The 18,978-nt window shown below is 50.5% G+C and overlaps 1 protein-coding gene across 1 annotated transcript in view; it reads right to left on the bottom strand.

The window, feature by feature from the left end:
• Positions 1–18,978, bottom strand: part of LOC144248808 (uncharacterized) — a 249,664-nt gene that overhangs the window by 124,875 nt on the left and 105,811 nt on the right. The window lies entirely within an intron of this gene.

Here is an 18,978-nt window from a genome sequence, read left to right as displayed (position 1 = left end):
CCGCGCGGCCTCGGGCTGCAGCAGCGGGCAGGGGCACAGCTGCCAGCCCGCACACCGAGCACCGCGCTCAGGGGCTGCTCCAGGCTGGGGCTGCGGCTTCCCGGCCCTCCTTACCAGGCACTCGGGGCACTGCCACAGCTTCTGGTTCTGCACCAGCTCTTCAAGATCCCTCCTCTTGAGGAACTCGGCCGCACAGAGCAGCGTTTCCTGAGAAGCCTGGAGAGCAGCAGAGACGCGGAGATGGCCCCAGAGCCCAGGGCGCAGGACCCCGTCCCTGTGCCAAGGCCAGCAGGAGCTGCAGCCTGCGAGGCTCCAGGGCAGGGCCAGCCCAGCCCCTGCCAGGGGCCAGCGGCAGCTGCCGAGTCCTCACCTCTGCCATTCGCTGGTTCTCATCGTGGCAGTGCAAGGAGAGTGGCAGCAGGCTCTGGCGCACGTGTGCCTTCAGGACCTTTCTCTCCTCTTTCGGAAAAAAATCCAGCATCTCCCGGAAGATAAAGAGGGAGCACAACTGCACCTGGCTGTCCTCCTGTAGGAAAGGAAGGAAGAAAGACCTCAGCGTCAGCTGCTTCAGGCCCACCTGGGCACAGCCTGTGAGTGCACAGGGCACAAAGTGTGCGGGCAGCACCCGCTGGCCGTGGCAGGAGGCGCAGAGCCTTACGTTGTCAAAGAGTGGCAGGAGCGCCTCAGCCAGCTGCAGGGCAAGGGCGCTGGTTACTGGGGCACCACTGCACAGGAACAAAGCCCTGAGGAGAACCGTGGTCATCCTGAGCATGGCACTGTCATCTTCCTGCAGGAGCTCCATGAGCCTTTCATGCAGGCTCCACATCCTTATGGCCATCTGCTTGTGGAACACAAGTGTGTGAAACACCATCCTGCTGCCACAGGGCCCAGGGGCCACAGGCCTGTGCCAAAGCCCTGGGGCAGCTGCAGCAGGAGGCAGGAGAGCTGGCAGCAGCTGCCCCAGTGCCCCAAGGCCAGCCAAGCCCCAGGGACTGCCTTCCCCAGCCCCACGCTGGCAGCACGGCTTCAGCCCCTGCGCTCTTCTCACCGAGACACTGGTGGTGCCGAGCGCCACGAGGCCTCGGAGTGCCAAGCGACGCCTCCCCCTGCACTCGCCCTGCAGGTGCTTGGACAAGAACTGCAGGACGCTGTCACGGCACTCACTCACGTTCAGGCGCTCCAGGATCTGAAAGGCACAGGCCGGTGACGGGGGAGCGGCCGGCGGGAGCCCAGAACCGCCCAGGGCCGGGCCCAGGCAGCAGCACAGGGCACGGGCTCCGTCCCAGGCACTGCGGCCAAGAGAGGGCAGAGAGCCGGGAGGCAGCTCAGCGAGGCAGCGCCGGCCTTCAGGCTCACCTCCACAAGGAACGCCAGGGCGGCCAAATCCCGGCACGGCGTGTCCTTGCTGAGCAGCCCGAGCAGGTGGAATGCAATCCCGGAACACGCGGCTTCGGATGCGCGGTGCATTTCTCTGACAGGAGGAAACAGGAGCCAAAGCCCTGAGCCAGCGGGGGCAAACCTCTCCCAGGACTGCCTCACAGAGCTCTGGCCTTTCTCCACCACCCTGCAAGGGGCAGCTGAGCCCTCTGGGAAGTTGCTGCTCTTGGGCACGCTCCTCTCCCAGCCTTTTGCAGCCTCCTTGGCCATCCCTTGGTGACAAGGCCTTCTGGCCCACGGCCACGGGGACTGTGTGGGGCACCTCGGGCACAGGGCACACATGCTGGGGACAGCTGGGGAGCAGGGGGTCTCACCTGGCCAGCACGCCCACAGCACAGTGGTGGGTGTCAGCACAGAGCAGTGTGTCCCAGCCACGCTTGTCTTCCATGGCCACCACCACATCCTCATAGTGCAGTCGGCAGAGCAGGGCCTTGAGGGTCTGCTCTGCAAAGCTGTGCGCAGAGCAAAGCCCAGGTCACGCTGGGAGCACTGGCCCCTGCCCTGGGCACATGGCAGGGACAGGAGGACTGGCATGGAGCACCTGCTGGGGCTGGTGGCAAGGCCGTGTTGCTGCTGGCATCCCTTCCAGAAGGTATCGACCTCCTCTGGCACATCCAGAGTGCTGAAGAGCACTTGGAAGAGCAGATGCACAAAGAGGCCGGGGAAATGCACGGTGACTACATGTGGCACACAGGGCAGCTGGAGGATCTTCCACATCACCACGGTTGCCTGCAAAGGACAGAGCAGCCTGAGACAGCGCTCAGTGCCGAGGTGTCCGTGTGGCAGGGCCCGAGCACGGGAGGGAGAGGCCCGGAGAGCCACAGGGGGAGCACCGGGCCTGGTGGCCCTGGAGCTGCCCCGAGGCCAGGTTTCAGCCCAGCGCCTGAGGCAGGGAGACGCCGTGGGGGAGGGAGGATGGAGAGCTGCTGGAAAGGTGGCCTTGGGGCCAGCAGAGTCAGAAACTCACAGCCAGGGCAAGGACAGCCGTGTGGTCCCCATCGGAGGTGCTCGTGCTGTGCTCTGGCCAGCTCCCCAGCACATCGAGGAGCACGAGCATGGCCGGCTCTGCAGTCCTCAGCGAGCACATGATGTTCTTCCACATGGCCAGAGCAGCTCTGTGGGGTCAGAGCTCTGTCTCAGAGGAGTCTGGGACACAGCAGCGTGGCCTGGGCGGCAGCGGGGAGCTGAGCTGCTCTGCCAGCCCTGCCTCTGCCCACTGCCCCTCACTGGCAGCACGCAGGCAGCCCAGCCCTGTGGGCACTGGCCCCTGAGGGGCAGGGGGGAAGCATGGCAGCACGCTGGGGGGCTGGCAGGGGCCAGGGCTGGCAGAGGGAGCAGCCAGAGGGCCCTGGAATTCTCTGTGTCAGACACCTGGGACAGGCTGCGCAGGGGGAAGGGCTGCTGAGCCCTGAGCCCTCTGGGCAGCTGGGCCCCGTACCTGTCACACAATGGGGCCACACGCAGGAGAGCCATCACCACGTCAGAGGGCTGTGCCTCTGTCAGATCCAGAAGGGGCCTGTACAGATTGTACTCAGGAAACTCATTGGCCACGAGCCACTGGTGGATGAACCTCACCATGGCGGGCACCTGGAGAAGGCAGGGGAGACTTGGAAAGCTGCCGGAGGAAGGAATGTGCCCGGCTGCCCCAGAGAAGTGCTTCCCTTGCCTCCACACTGCCATGGCCTCAAAGGCTCCCAGGGAGCAGCAGGCGTGGCTTGGGAGGCCAAGCAATTGCTGGGAGGAGAAAAGCCAGGCCACAGGCTGCTCACTTGCTCTGGGCTGGAAGGACCCTCCTCCACAAGCATATCCAGCAGGGCAGCGCTGCTCTTGGTTTTGAAGATGGGAGAGTACGCTCTGAGCACGGTGCCCATGGCACTGCTCTCTTCCTCCCGAATCCTCCGGGTCAGCCAGGAACAAGTGGCTGTGCGAGGGCTCCTCTCAGCACCGCTCTCTCCCGTCCTGTCTCGTCACGTGCACTGAGCACTCTGGCGTGGCCTTGTCACTGCCAACACCTCTGCCAGAGCGTGTCACAAAGGGCTCTTGGAATCCCTGTCCCGTTCCATTCCACGGTGACCATGCTGCACCGTGTCACAAAGGGCCCTTGCACGCACTGCCACCTGCCCTGGGGCCACCCCCAGCCCCCCAGAGTGGCCCAGGGTGGAAGGAATGCCTTGCCCCAGGTGTGTCAGACAGCCCAACAGGATCTTTGGGAAGGGCTCAGCCCATCAGCAAACGCTGCCCTGCTCTGCGGGCTCAGAGCAGCAGGAGCCCCCGCAGCTGCCGACACAGCCGCGGCGGGAAGGGCACGGGGCCTCCACAGAAGCTGGCACGGCCTCCTCGGGACACGTCCCACATGGTGGCCATCCTGAGCACGGCCGTGGGACACGGACCAGGAGTGGTGTTGTGGCGCGGCATGTGCTCCCCTCGCCGCGATACCCCGAGCGGTGGCGTGCTGGGCGGCGAGAGGGAAGAGAACGGGCGGCCGCTCCCCCTGCGAAGCTCTGCAGTCCCAGTCTGTGGTGCGGGAACAGATGGAGGCGACACGGGACTTGGGGGTGAACAGGATTGTTTTATTCAGTGAGCCCCAAGACCTCCTCGGGAGCGGGAGCAGAGGTTTTAGACAAGAATTCAGGGAGACGGGTGTAGGAACAGCAACCAATGAGGGAATAGCAGGGGAGGAGTTTAGGGCAGAAATAACCCATCACAAACCTATCGGGAGAAGCAGAGAAGTGAAATAACACAAAATAAGCAATAGGGTTTTGAGTCTCACCAAACAGACAGTGAATGCTCTGAAAGCAGAGGAGGGGGCTAGGATGAATGACAGGGAAGGTTCCAGGGAAAGGGGCAGGGTGTAAAGGAGGATTGACAACTTGGAGATGAGGGGTTAGGGGAGAGCTAGGGAATACGGACAACTGGGGAGAGGAGGAGATTAGGGATGGGGGGGGGAAACAGATATTGAACAAAAATCAAATTAAAGACACACCACCGCATCTCCCTCTTTTCTTTTTACAAAAGGAAGGAGAATTCTGTGGCTTAAGCAAATTAATACAACATGCAAATAATATAAAATTATAACATATAAATAATGTAAGCTTCATTAACAAAATACAACAGGATCATATGATAACATTGCAAATTACTTAAAGGACATGAAAGACACATCATTGCATTTATAGGGCTGGAAGAGTAGTAACATCTTTGTCTTTTCAAATGCCTCAAATACCGCAATTGGACCTGCTGCATACAGGTAGAAGTTAGGAATCCCATTTATTTGAATCTACTTCTGCTACAACTCAACTCTTACCCAGAGCCAGTAGCTGGCAGGAGACTGGGTGGTGCTCGGGCCTGTGGCAGCAGAGGGCTGGAGGTGAGTGGCAATAGTGCCAGGAAGGGCACCAGGCTGTATGAAAGCTGGAGACAATATTATAACTCTAGCTGGCTATACTGCTCCTAAATCAGACACAAAACTGCACAAAAGTTGCTGCTTTGCTGCTCTGAGTAACAATCTAAAATAATGTAAATAATACTAGATGGAATGGTTAAGTGATTGAAAACAAACAAAAATAAATGTTGAAATTTAATTGAAACAATTGAAATAAAACAATTAAAATAAAATATTTGAATTTAAATAAAGCAATTATAATTAAATTAGTTGGAATTAAAGTTGTGTAATTGCAATAAAGAAAAAATTGTAACAAAGAATTAATGATAATAAAGATAAGTAATGAATTAAAATAAAACAATTGAAATAAACAAATCTGAGAAACAATTAAATAAAACAAATAGAATTGAAATCAGATTAACTAAGAATAATTAAAAATCAGGTGATTGAAATAGAATGAAATAATTAACAGAAATTAAGCTAAATAATTGAATTAGAATGATTAAAATCACAACTATCCAATTTAAATAAAATAATTAAATGGAATTATTTGAATTAAATAATTAAATTGGACAAATTTTGTCTAATACAATAAAAGATCAACTAAATATAACTAATAAATTTTTAATCCTCGCAGCAATGCAGCAAGCCTGAAGTGATACAGTAGCTACGTGATTCCTGTAGCAATGATGGTCACAAACACAGCCTTTAAGTCAAAAAATATCAGAAAATAATAAATTAATTATAATTACAACAAAACAGCTTAATATAAAATTCCCTTCCGGGAAGGACCTTTCTAGGCTAATTGGGGACACAGGAGGAGTCAAAAGAAAGATTTTTTGATATGTTTTACTACTCAAATAATAACATTACACATTACAAAAAAGGCGTAAATCGAAAGACATTAAAAAGGATAAACTAATTATGATTACAACACATGAAGCACGTAAAAAGTTAATATAACGTATACTAAATTGTACTAACTGAACTCCAAATCAAGGGTAAAAAACACAGCAGAATTTGTAACTTGATCCGATTTAGAACTTGATTTGTTGCGGCGCTTGTAATGTTCAGCTTCTTAAATTCTTAAAGCACAGTCAGCGGATAGCGATGTGGTTTGTCCAATTTGAATATTTGTTTGAGAGGTAGGCATAATATCTTGGGTATTAATTAAATGGGATGATCTTTCTTTCTATAAAATATAACTCAACAAACAGATTATTCAAAAAATAATCAAAAGCAAAAAGAAGAATTCATAGTTAAATAAAAAGGAACATTGGGTGGGGTACATTAAGGAATAGGATAGGGGAATCAGACAATCACTTAATTAGTGATTGTCATGAATAAAAAGGGGAATTGGTAAGGGGTGGACCAGGATGCCGCCATCTTAGGGGGAAAACAAAATGACAGACCCCCAGTCCCGGGTTTCGACTCCATTTCTTCGGGAGAGGGTCCCTCCCGATCCTTCCCCTCGGAGGAAGAGCCAGAAGAAGGACTGGGGAATATCCAACCCCTCCTCCCCCAGTAGGGACTAGCCTCGTGCAGGGACGGTGCAGGGCTATTGGGAGAGATGGGACTGGCGGGAAACCAGGGGAGGAAAAGAAGGGTCAAGGCAGGAAAACGGGTTCCAAGTGGCGTTGCCATCACCATCTTGGAAAGGGGTGCCGGGTACACTGCACTTGGCCTGAACAGTGTCCAGCAGGGCACTTGGGGTGGCTCGGCCACAGCAATCCCCAAGGGAGGATAAGAAAAGGTTTAGGAAAGTCCGAGGGGATGGGGGCATAGGGAGCTTCACAGAAGCAAAAAGGGGAAATTTATAGGAGGGGGGCCCGACGCAGCTGGATGTCAGTGCAATGCGTGGGTGTAAAGGGCCTATTTTAACAACCCTCCCATAGTTAACGTGTCGCCTTTTAGATGTTCATCTCACTTGTGTCTTTTCTACCCCCTCCGTCCAGCCCAGAATGGGGAGGGGAGGATAGAGAAGACAACATTTTCGAGAAGAAGAAAAAGCAATCCAATATGGGTCACCACAAAACACTGGGCGAAGAGTAACACTCAGCGAAGAGTGCTAGCCCCCCCCCAAGAAAAAGAAAACCCACCCGCCTGCCAGGGACATGCAGGGATACAGCCCCAGTCTGGGCGCGGGCGGGGGTTAAAACGCAAAAAGAAAAGCGGCAAACCCAGCCGTCCGTTGGGGCGGTCCCCACCCCGTCTAGCCCACCTTACCCTCCGGGCCCGGGCGGTGATGACTTGAATCTTCTCCTCAACTCGATGGAAAAGTCGCGCTAAAACTGGGGATGTTCCTTCCCGGTTTGGCCCTTCCGGAGGCTTAGGTGTTCCCGTTAAACCAAAGTTCGTCCCTGAAGCCTTGGTTTCGGCCACTATCTGCCTCCGGTGGTCTCGCTGCAGATGCCTTGACCGAGGGATTCAAATGTGGTTTTCCATAAAAGACCAAGTGAGGAATTATCATCTCCTCCTTGGAAAAGGAAAGGGAAGCCCACCTGTTTTAGCACATGACCGGCAGGTCCCGATAAAGCAAAAAAAAAGAGGAAAGCCACCTCCTCTCGGTCAGCCTTTCTTCAGGCTCAACTCCCGAGCCACTGCCAAACCGCACTCTTTGTCCTCAGGTAAGTCTGCCCGCTTAAAGCCTCTGCAGCCCGGCTGCCCCCGCAGCGTGGCTGCTCCCGGGCGGGTAGAGAGCACAGTGGCAAGGACAAAGAGGTTACGGAGCTTCAATCTTCTTGTTGCTCGGCGCTCAGCTCCTCTTATCATCCGGCAGAGCTTCCACGGCCATAGATGTTTCTCTTCCCTCCTTCTTCTTCTGTGAGGCGGTCGCCCCCACGAATTTGCCCATTTTTTCTACAAGATGAAGGAGGGAACCATCCTCTGCTACCATATGTTGTGGCGCGGCATGCGCTCCCCTCGCCGCGATTCCCCGAGCGGTGCCGTGCTGGGCTGTGAGAGGGAAGAGAACGGGCGGCCGCTCCCCCTGCGAAGCTCTGCAGTCCCAGTCTGTGGTGCGGGAACAGACGGAGGCGGCACGGGACTTGGGGGTGAACAGGATGGTTTTATTCAGTGAGCCCCAAGACCCCCTCGGGAGCGGGAGCAGAGGTTTTAGACAAGAATTCAGGGAGACGGGTGTAGGAACAGCAACCAATGAGGGAATAGCAGGGGAGGAGTTTAGGGCAGAAATAACCCATCACAAACCTATCGGGAGAAGCAGAGAAGTGAAATAACACAAAATAAGCAATAGGGTTTTGAGTCTCAACAAACAGACAGGGAATGCTCTGGAAGCAGAAGAGGGGGCTAGGATGAATGACAGGGAAGGTTCCAGGGAAAGGGGCAGGGAAAGGGAGGGCTGACAACTTGGAGATGAGGGGTTAGGGGAGAGCTAGGGAATACTGACAACTGGGGAGAGGAGGAGATTAGGGATGGGGGGGGGAAACAGATATTGAACAAAAATCAAATTAAAGACACACCACCGCATTGTGGGCCAGGGCAGGAATGCTGCTCTGAGCCCTGGGGCCCGGGCAGCGCTGACAGCAGCAAGTGAGGCACAGGCCCCACCCAAGCAGAGTTCCCCCTGTCAATCATGGTAACATCTCATCCTTCTTTTCTGTATAAAATTCTGTGTATTGTTCTCTGTCACCCATCTGCAAGGGCCCTTTGCAAACATGGGGACAGAGGACAGCGTGCATCTAATTTACACTGGAGCTGCAGCATTCCCCTCCAGGAACTGTTAGGGGAGAACTCAGGCCACAGGCATAATGCTTCTTGGTTACAAATTGAACTTATCTCTAAAAGCAGAAAGCTATTTAACCCTGAGCCCATTTAACCCTTAGAGAAAAACCCAATTTTAAAAAACAACCTTTCAGCACTTGATCCCTTGGAGAAAAACCGAATTCCCAGAAAACAGTCTGCAAACAGAAAACCTGTTTGTAAACATGAGAAATAATTTGTAAACAAATCAAGTCCTTATATGAACTGCCCATGAGGCAGGTGATAATTTGTAATGCTGTTTGTGGTTTCCAGTGTCCATATTTTAGGCAGTTGTATTGTACTGTTGTAGGATTTATTGTAAAACATGAGAACAGACTCAGAGGGGAGGAGGGTGTACCCTCAATCCAACCTCTTTCCCCTTTTTTCTTTGTATAATAAATAATAATAGGAACAGAACATGTATTTTGAATACTATTAACTTATGCAAACTTTCATCAACGTTTACTGATAATATTTTTCTTTACCAGCCAGGTTCAGGGCGAAGAACTTGATTGGCAGATGTTTTGATCAGGGTAAGGAACTTGGTTGGGAGACATTTTCTGTATTTATATTTTATCTAGTGCAAACCATATACTTTTTTCCCTTTGTTAGAAATTTTGTTATTGACTTTAATACCTGACTTTTAACTTTTGAAATTATGACAAGTGGCAGAATTTCAGTGAAAAAACTTTGCAACTGCAATTTGCTTATGTTAAATCCATGTTCTATGTGTACCTCAGTGGATATTCTTTGAATCATACCAGTTTATCTTGAAGCAATGCAAGAATAATTACTAGAATATAAAGAAAAGACATGTTAATACACATACTAGGACTTCTTTAAGACAATGATTTCCTAAAATATGAATATCAATCTAATATCGATCTCCAACTGAGATAGATAAAAACTCTCTAAGAGTTTAAAGTTAGAAAGTGTATGTTTATTGAGACAGCCGGGCAGTAAGTGGGATAATTCCCTAATGCACACTGAAAAATCACAGGTATTACACAGCTATTTTATTTACAGAAGTCTTGAATACACAAAATATGAATGCATATTCATATCCCTGTCACTTCCCCTGCTCCGCTTCATATGCTAATTGGCAAAAAGGCAATTAAGCATGTGTGGTTCTGTTCCCTGAAATGACTCGGGGGTCCATTTTGGGGAGGGGTCTCCAAAATGAAGAAGTAAAATAAGTCTTCCTCGTTCTGACCTTTCTGCCTTTCCCATGCACACGTGACAAATGAATCCTTGCTGTTTTCCTGTGCTTAATGGATTCCTAAAGAATGGGAAGTCTGCAACTGTTTTTGTGTCCCTGAAATCTGTTTATCACATTTTGTTTCTCATGATAAGCACAGCTACCCAAGCATAAAGCTGGCAAGCAATGAGTTAATAGATCCTGGGTATCTTATCTAAGATCCAGCTACTGTTAACTATGAACAAAGCCCATTTATCTACTTCTGCTAAGTCAGCAACATCCAATTTAACTATCATCTTAACTTTCCTAAAATTCTTAATTCTTCAAAATTAATGTCTCACCAGAAATGGGGACAGGGAATGGGAATGGGGACAGGGAATGGGAATGGGAATGGGAATGGGGACAGGGACAGGGAATACGGTGCAGGGATCAAGAATGGGGTCTGGACTGGGATGGGAGCAGGATGGGAACGGGACAGGGGAATACGAGAACAGGCAGGGCCAGGGGAGTATGGAAGGGGAGTAAGGAATGGGGCAGCCGCTGCAGGGGGACGAGGCGTTGGGATGGGGCACATGGGGACAGTTCCAGGGCAGGGGATCCTTGACCAGCTGCCCAGAACCTCCACCAGGGTCTCCCAGGGCAACTGGAGCCGCTCAGCCTGGGGTGCCCAAAGCCCTGAGCAACCCCCAGGTCCCTCCCAGGAACCCTCAAGTCCCTCAAACCCAGCATCCCCCACGTCCCCTGCAAGACCCCCCCATGTCCCCATCCTTGTCTTAGCTCAACATCTTTATTTTTACCTGCTTTTAAGAGTTTTGAAAGGGCAAAGAGAAATGAAAAGAAAATCCAGGCCACGGGGAGCCAGGAGGATGTTGAGCCCCTCCAGCTGGGTGTCTTCCCAACATGGATCAGCAGCACCACGGGTCACCAGGGCTCTGCCCACCAGGGCTCACTGGGGATCATCCAGGAACGATCCTGCCATGGGGGATGGAGCTGGAGCAGCGCACGGAGCTCTTCCCACACAGGGGCACTCGCAGGGCTGTCCTTCGTGGTGCCTCTGCTGGTTTTGGGTCAAGGCTGAGCTGTGTGATGAGCTCTTTCCACACCTGGGACACTTGTGGGGCCTGGGACATCACCAGGAGTGGGGCTGGGATGTGCCCTGGTGCCTGGGACATCACCAGGAGCGGGGCTGGGATGTGCCCTGGTGCCTGGGACATCACCAGGAGCGGGGCTGGCTCTGATGCTCTCTGGTGCCTGGGACATGACAAGGGGCGGTGCTGGCTGCGGTTTGTTTGGTGCCTGTGCAATCCCAAGGGCAGTGTCACAGCGGAGCAGCTCTCAGTGTCCCCAGCAGGTCACAGTGTCCAGGGCAGCCCGTGCCAGCGGTCACTGCGCACACGGGGCAGGGTGGGCTGGACAGGGGACGGGGCAGAAACGCTGCCCCAGGACTGGGGTCTCCCCCTGCCTCTGGGGCCCAGCCCCTGCTGGGAGCGCCTTGGGCAGGGCACGGGGCTGCTGCTGGGCCAGGGGGACAGGCCGTGCCCCCTGTCCCCTGCTGCTGGGCCAGGGTGTTATGGACAAATTCAATTGGGGAGGCTAATTATAGATAAATCAATTATAATTCATAATTCATAAGAATTTATGAAGCAAGTGGTATTAAGCAAAAGAACAGCACTACGTGGCCGGGAAGCCTCTGCTCTGCCACGGAGCACCTTCCCCCTTTGACTTTTTTGTTTTTATAATCCCTTTTTTTTTGTCCGTTGATGTATTTTCTCTTGATGCACTCTGCACCAGGGCAATTGGTTGCTGGGGGTCTTTTTTTCTGCCCTTGGTGGTCATAGGAATGAAGGCTCCTCATCTTCCTTGCAGATTGTCCTTGGCCTAAAAGTTATCTTGTATATAATTAGTTACAGAGTCTTCTATGCTAGTTGAATTCCAGATTCAGTTCAAATTCTTATCTCCTTTATCGCTCGTTTTGATGAACAAAGACCTTTTTATTTATTACAGTACCCCCTTTTTCTCTTTACCAATTTGTTCATTAAAATGCTTTAACTCTTGGTAGATTAAGACCAGGGTTTCATCTACTTCTAAGTCCCTGGGCAGTGTTTCCTACCTATCTCTAATAAGCATTAGATGAGCTGCCTCTAGTCTTCCTTTTACAATGTCTATGATTTTATTAAAAATGTAAGGTCTGAAAGTTAAACTTAGTAACAACAATATTACAGGACCTGCAATCCCCCTTATACAGAATTTCTCCTTGGGTGCCATACCCCGGAGTTTTGCACCCCTCAGGGTACCATGAGACCTTTAAAAATTTATCTGGATGGGTGACAGCCAAGGCAGTTGCTATGGTTTCACAGCCCCAATACTCACACAGATATTCCCCAGGATAATGACAATATCCCCTCCCAGGATTGGAACCAGGACACCAATAGGTAGCCTGGAGTTCAGGTTTACTCCATCCCCACATAGAGTTTACCAAGTCTTTGTTAGTAACAAAAAAATGGGAGCTACAGTGGTGGCATTATGCTTAACAACTTTCCCTTGGTCTGTTTTGGTCAGAGTCCAATTAAATGGCTGGTGTGCATAGTCCCCTTGACCAGGCCAGGTACAACATATAACTAATATGAACAGGATTTGCCAGCAAGGGTGGAGTCCAAACTGCCCCAGGGTTTGATTATCATTATCTCCCCATTCCCAGTGTTTGTTTTGACATGTTATTGCTGGGCTCACCTTTACCCTTGGGAGATCAGTATCCTTGAGGCAGTTCTTGAAATACTTTGAATTGTCCCATTTGAGGGCTCTTTCCTCCACCGCTTCTCATCCCTCTGCCTCGCTCGCCGACTTGGTTGCTCTGGGCCGCCAGGCGCACCATCTTCTCAGAGCAAGGATATTCTTCAGGAGGACCCAAACTCTGTTTTTGTTGCCTCTTTTTGAATGATTCCCAGCTTTTATCCTTCACTTGTGGTGAGTCACACTGAATCCCAGGTAAAGTTTTCCGGCAATTCCCTTTGATAATTTGAACAATTAGGGGAATTGGTTCATTGGAATGGAAACAGCAATTTTCAGGCCTAGCCCCCTTAGTAAACACCTCCCACCACTCTTGGGATTCCCTTGGTAGGGTCCCGTTCTCTTCTCCAATCCTTAGGACTGACTCTGTCAGTTCTCTTTCTAACTGATAACACCTTTACAAATACCCCTAGGAGGAGTGCCTCTGTAACTATGGACCCACCACCGTTCCTGGAAAATTTTACAAATATAGCATACAAAAGGGTAACAATCACAATCCTTATTTGTACAATATACTCTAAAATCATTAGTTATAGGATATCCATAGTCCAGTATCTCACTCTACCAGCTGGTTCGTACAATTCTTACTGAGTCCATTCAGTCCATTTAAATGTGACCTTAAGGTCCCCGGGCTGGCTGGTTATTCTCCAGGGCTCTTGGGCAGCAGCAGGAATCACTCCCTTTATTCGGCTCACATGGGTCCACCCCTCCTCGGCGGTTCTGACTGCAGTTTCTGTAGTGAGTAAAACAACACAGGGGGCTTCCCAGTTTGGGGTTAGTGAGGTTTCTTTCTAGGTTTCTTATTAACACCTTATCACCTGGATTTATATTATGGATTGCTAGGTCTAAATGAGGTTGTTACACTAGTAACTCGGTTCTTCTAAGCCCTTCCCGAGCCTTCACAAGTTGCATGACAGATTGGCTAATTTGTTGATTACTTATTTCAGGGTGATCTATAGGAGAATCCATGTCATAAGGCATCCCATAAAGCATTTCAAATGGAGAAATTCCAATATCAGTTCTGGGCTGAGTTCTTATATTTAACAAAGCTAAAGGCAAACATTTTTACTCAAGATGATTCTGTTTTATACATCAATTTAGTTAGTTGCTTCTTAATTTTCCCATTTACCCTTTCCACTTTACCTGAGCTTTGTGGATGTCAGGGAGTATGATATTGCCACTTTGTTCCTAGAGCTGTAACTACTTCTTTAATTTATTTTGGAGGCAAAGAGTGGCCCTCTGTCTGAGTCTATTACTTCTGTTAGTCTGTAGCGGGGGATTATCTCTTCTAATAGTATTTTTAGTACTGTTTGTGTAGTTGCCCTGGAGGTAGGGAATGCCTCTACAAAGTGAGTCAAGTGATCTATTATCACCAATAAGTGTTTACACCTTCCTACTTTAGGCAAATCAGTAAAATCTATTTGAATGTGGGAAAACGGTCTATGTGCCAATTCCCGTCCCCCCCATTTCCCACACCACTCAGGATTTCTCACACCTGGGTCTACTCCTGGGTCTCTTCAGCCCCTCTAGAAATCTCATTCTAGAGAGACTGCAGACTGTATAGAGAAAATTACCAGATTAAACATCAGGAAGATGGTCTCTTTACCAATCAGGGGAAACGGAACATTCTCTAATAGGGAGCTTAGAGATTCAGAGGAGAAGAAGGAAAGCAACGGCTGAAAAGCCTCATCCCCTGCTTCCCCTCTAACAAACTGGCTGCACAACCATGACTATGAGCCATGCATTCCTGGAACAGACTTCAGCACCTTTATAAATCCCTGAAAGCCATTACACCCAAGCCCAACCCGATGGATATTCTGGTCAGTGCCCTTCTACTGCAAAAACTACGTATTAGGGACAATACCAGAGCTATTCCTGAATAAGAAAATAAACCTAGGGACCAGAGAGGGATTAAGATCTCTAAAAAACCCTAGGGACCAGAAACACATACAGGCCTCCACTCTAAAAAGACACTATGAATTCAAACAACATAGGCAGTAACTGCTCCATACTAACACAAAGTAATTGGAACCAAAATATGATTAGAACAGGTTGGTTTTTTTTTTCACTCTCTCCAGCCACGAAATGGGCAGCAAAATATTTGTCCTAGTTTAGGGCAAATTTGGGAGAAAAATCTCTGGAAGGAGCCACCAGAAAACAAACCCCCACGGCCCCTCCCTACCCACCTGATTCGGGAAGAATTTTCTCTGAGAGAAGTGGAAAAGGACCTGTTTATTTAACAAACAAAACCCTTCCCAGCAGTAAAAAAATGAACAACACCAGATGACAACAAAACTCTTTCACCACTCTGAAGAGATGACAAATCCAGAAAGTCTCTCCTGGGGGTGGTCGCCCGGGTCTGGGCGCTGGGGATTGTTCTGGGCACTGGGGATGGCTGCTGCAGATCACAGAGCGCAGGCTCCCGGTGCTCCTCGGGGTTCCCAGGTCCCAGTCCAGAGCAGGTTGGATGGTATTCGGGAAACGGAAATGCAAAAGAAACAGTCCAGGGAAAGAACTGGACTGCTCAGCTAAACTAACTAGGAAGAAAAGGCAAAAGCAGAAGCAAGCAAAAAAAGCAAAGCAAAGCAAGCAAAAGCCAGCAAGCAAAGCAAAAGCCAGCCAGCACTGGCCTCTTCTAGACAGCAGAGCATGGGGGGAGGTGAGCCGGCTGATAACAAGGCAAAACAAACCTTCACTTTCTGAGTCAGTTCTGAGAGCACAGAACAGAATATCAAACATAAACAGAACACACGATTGGAGATACAAACACCATAACATCACCTTTGGACATTCCACCCCTTATCTCTGTATCTTCAACATCATGTAAAAACTTCATCAAGTTAAAGCCTCTGTCTTTCACTTGCTCAAACCTTTGACACTTACACATTTCTTTCTGTCTCATGTCTGTGTGGTTTCATGTACAGACACTGGCAGCACCATCCAGCAAACAGTGATATTTGCACATGAGTCTCACCCCACAATCAGATCCCCCTGAGGTACACATCGTGTTGCTCCATCTCTCTTCATTATCCACCATGTACAACCTGGTCCCTGAGCAAAGACAATCCCACAAATGGGTTTGTCTGTACTTGAGGCATAATTGGTCCACACTGATTTCCTAACAAACCTCTGGCATGTGCCACAGGGACTTTATCTCAATCTACTATATTCAGGGGCTCAGACTGGGCAGGACCTGCTAGATTGGTGGAACCTTGGCTGTTAACTAACCAGGTGGCCTTTGCTAAATGTTGCTCCCAATTTTTGAAAGATCCCCCACCCAATGCTTTTAAGGTGATTTTTAACAGTCCATTGTGCCTCTCCACTCTGCCTGCAGCTGGTGCATGGTTTGGGATGTGGTGCACCCACTCAATGCCATGTTCCCTAGCCCAGGTGTTGATAAGGCTGTTCTTGAAATGAGTCCCATGGTCTGACTCAATCCTCTCAGGGGTACCATGCCTCCACAGGACCTGCTTTTCAAGGCCCAGGATGGTGTTACGGGCTATAGCATGAGACACAGGGTAGCTTTCCAACCATCCAGTGGTGGCTTTTACCATGGTCAGCACGTAGCGCTTGCCTTGGCGTGTCTGGGGCAGTGTGATGTGGTCAATCTGCCAGGCCTCCCCATACTTGTACTTGGACCACCGCCCACCATACCAGAGGGGCTTCACTTTCTTGGCCTGTTTGATGGCAGCACAGGTCTCACAGTCATGGATCACCTGAGAAATACTGTCCATGGTTAGATCCACCCCTCGGTCTCGTGCCCACTTGTAGGTGGCATCTCTGTCCTGATGGCCTGAGGTATCACTGGCCCATTGTGCTCATAGCAACAGCCACTGGTTGAGGCTCACAATCTGGTTTAGCTGCTGGCTTAGGCTCACAGTCTGGTTTAGCTGCTGGCTCAGGCTCACAGTCTGGTTTAGCTGCTGGCTTAGGCTCCCTGTCTGGTTTAGCTGCTGGCTTAGGCTCCCTGTCTGGTTTAGCTGCTGGCTTAGGCTCCCTGTCTGGTTTAGCTGCTGGCTTCCAGCCGGGGCTGTTGGTTGCAGCCTGAGTGACTGGGATCGCTGCTGATTTATCTCCCTGCCCCCCTTCCTCTGTCTGCTGCCCTACAGTGTCTAGCAGGGCGTGATAAGCACATGCCAGGGCCCAGCTCGCTGCAATGATCTTTTTCTCCTTAGACTTATCATGGCATTTATCTTTCAGGTACCTTGCCACCTCAGCTGGATTCTGAATTTGTTCACATGGGAAGTCCCAGGCTATAGGGTCAGAAAATTCCTTTAAGATTTGGCCCATATGCTCTCATTTCTTTCTTGAACTCCCTCACATCTCCTGAGAGGTACCTCCACATAACCTATTCCCAGAATTTGAGTTGGTTGTCCCTGCTGACCAGCACTGGGGTTAGGGATCATTCCCAAAGCTACTTCCCTTCATGGATATAGAGCTTGCCCTTCCCTTTCTCTTTCCCCCCTTGTTAGACTACGAGTAACGCAGCGATTTTCCTCAGGGACCGGCTCTGGGATTTCTACCTCTTGGTTCTCAAAATCTCCCCCTTGATCTAAATCGGGGTAGACTGCGGGTGGTGCTGGTGGGGGTGGAGGAGGAGGAGGTACGTATGGTAGAGGGGGTGCAGTTGGAACTTCCTCAGGCTTTTTATTTTTCTTTTTCCCTCCCTGGGTGCTTCAGGCAAAAAGTTTTGCTCTTGTTTCCCCCACTATCCAGAGAGCAGCATACTTGCTCTCTTCCTTATCAAAAGGTTCTCTAGAGTTTACATAAATGTTTAATGCCTGGTAAATCCAGACCTTGAAGTTTCCAACCACTGGCCAAAACAAATTATCACTACAGATGTGTTTTCCTCCTCATACTTTTATACAATAATGTATCATTTTTGCTCTATCCTTTCCTCGAAGGATATTCATCCCAAGATTTTATCATTAGACCTAACGGACTGTCAGGGGGGATCTGGGGAAGCGTTACCGGGTCCCCGTCCCCATGGAAGCAGAGGGCTTGCTTTTCCTCTGTCCCATCTCCCAGGACACCTTCAGGCACACACACACTCGCGGCCCCTGTTGGTGCCCAGCCCCTCGTGGGCTCTGCAAACCGCACTACTCAGAGCTCTGCCCGTGCCTCGTCCTACAAGGACGTCTCACGCGTTATGTCCTGGGATCCCAGCCCAACCCAGCGGATCCCCACTTTTATACTCACGCTATCCTGCGTCTTCGCCCAGCTTTGTGCACAAAGATTACGGGGTTACCGGTATCCCTTGTGCTCAATACCGAATTTGGGTTCGTCGGTAAGGGCCTGGGAAGGAAAAGCCTGCACCAGGGCCGCTGCAGAGGCAGCGGGGCGCCTCCCTGATTAGGAATTCCCACCCGGTCGCCCTTATCCGAGTCACGGCACCAAATTTGTTATGGACAAATTCAATTGGGGAGGCTAATTATAGATAAATCAATTAACAAGAATTTATTAAGCAAGTGGTATTAAGCAAAAGAACAGCACTGGGCAGCCGGGGAGCCTCTGCTCTGCCACGGAGCACCTTCCCCCTTTGACCTTTTTGTTTTTATACGTCCCAGTTGACGTATTTTCTCTCGATGCACTCTGCGTTGGTGCAATTGGTTCCTGGGGGTCTTTTTTTCTGCCCTTGGAGGTCGCAGGAATGAAGGCTCCTCATCTTCCTTGCAGATTGTCCTTGGCCTAAAAGTTAACTTGTATATAATTAATTACACAGTCTTCTATGCTAGTTGCATTCCCTACTCAGTTCAAATTCTTGTCTCCTTTAACACTCATTTTGATGAACAAAGACCATTTTATTTATTACACCCACTCTCTCCCAGTGCCCCCCAGCGTGTCCATCTCTCTGCTGCCCTCGAGCTCCCGGCCCAGCCCCGGCCGCCTGCTCCCATCCAGCTGAAGTGGTTCCAGGGCCAGCAGGAGCTCTCTGTGGTGGCCACCGACATGGTCCCCAACGGGGACTGGACCCACCAGCTCCTGGTGCTGCTGGAAACCCCAACCCAGGCTGGGCTCACCTCCACCTGCCAACAACATCAGCCTGGAACAACCTGTGAGCCGGAACTGGGGTATGGGGGAGGAACTGAGGGTGCTCGGAGAGCCACTGGGATGTGCTGGGAGAACCTGGGAGGGAGTTGGAGAGAGCCTGGTTTCAACTGGGAGAGGAAGTTGGGGTTTTAGAAGGGCTAAGAAGGGGTTTGAAGGATACTGGGGAGGGTGGGATGAGGTTCTGGGGGTCCTGTTGGGCACTGGGAGGGAGTTTGGGGGCGCTAGGTTTAAGTGGGAGGGAATAGAGTGAGCCTGAAGGAGCTGGATGGAGATTGGGGATGGAAAAGCAGAGATTGGGATGAGGTTGGTTGTGCTGGGAAGAGACTGGGAGGGCTCTGGGTGAGTCCTGGTGGGGCTGGGAAGG

Source organism: Lonchura striata, unplaced genomic scaffold (genome assembly GCF_046129695.1).
Source record: "Lonchura striata isolate bLonStr1 unplaced genomic scaffold, bLonStr1.mat Scaffold_91, whole genome shotgun sequence".
NCBI lineage: Eukaryota > Metazoa > Chordata > Aves > Passeriformes > Estrildidae > Lonchura > Lonchura striata.
The sequence above is the reverse complement of the archived record's forward strand: the minus strand, read 5'-3'. Positions and strand labels throughout refer to the sequence as shown.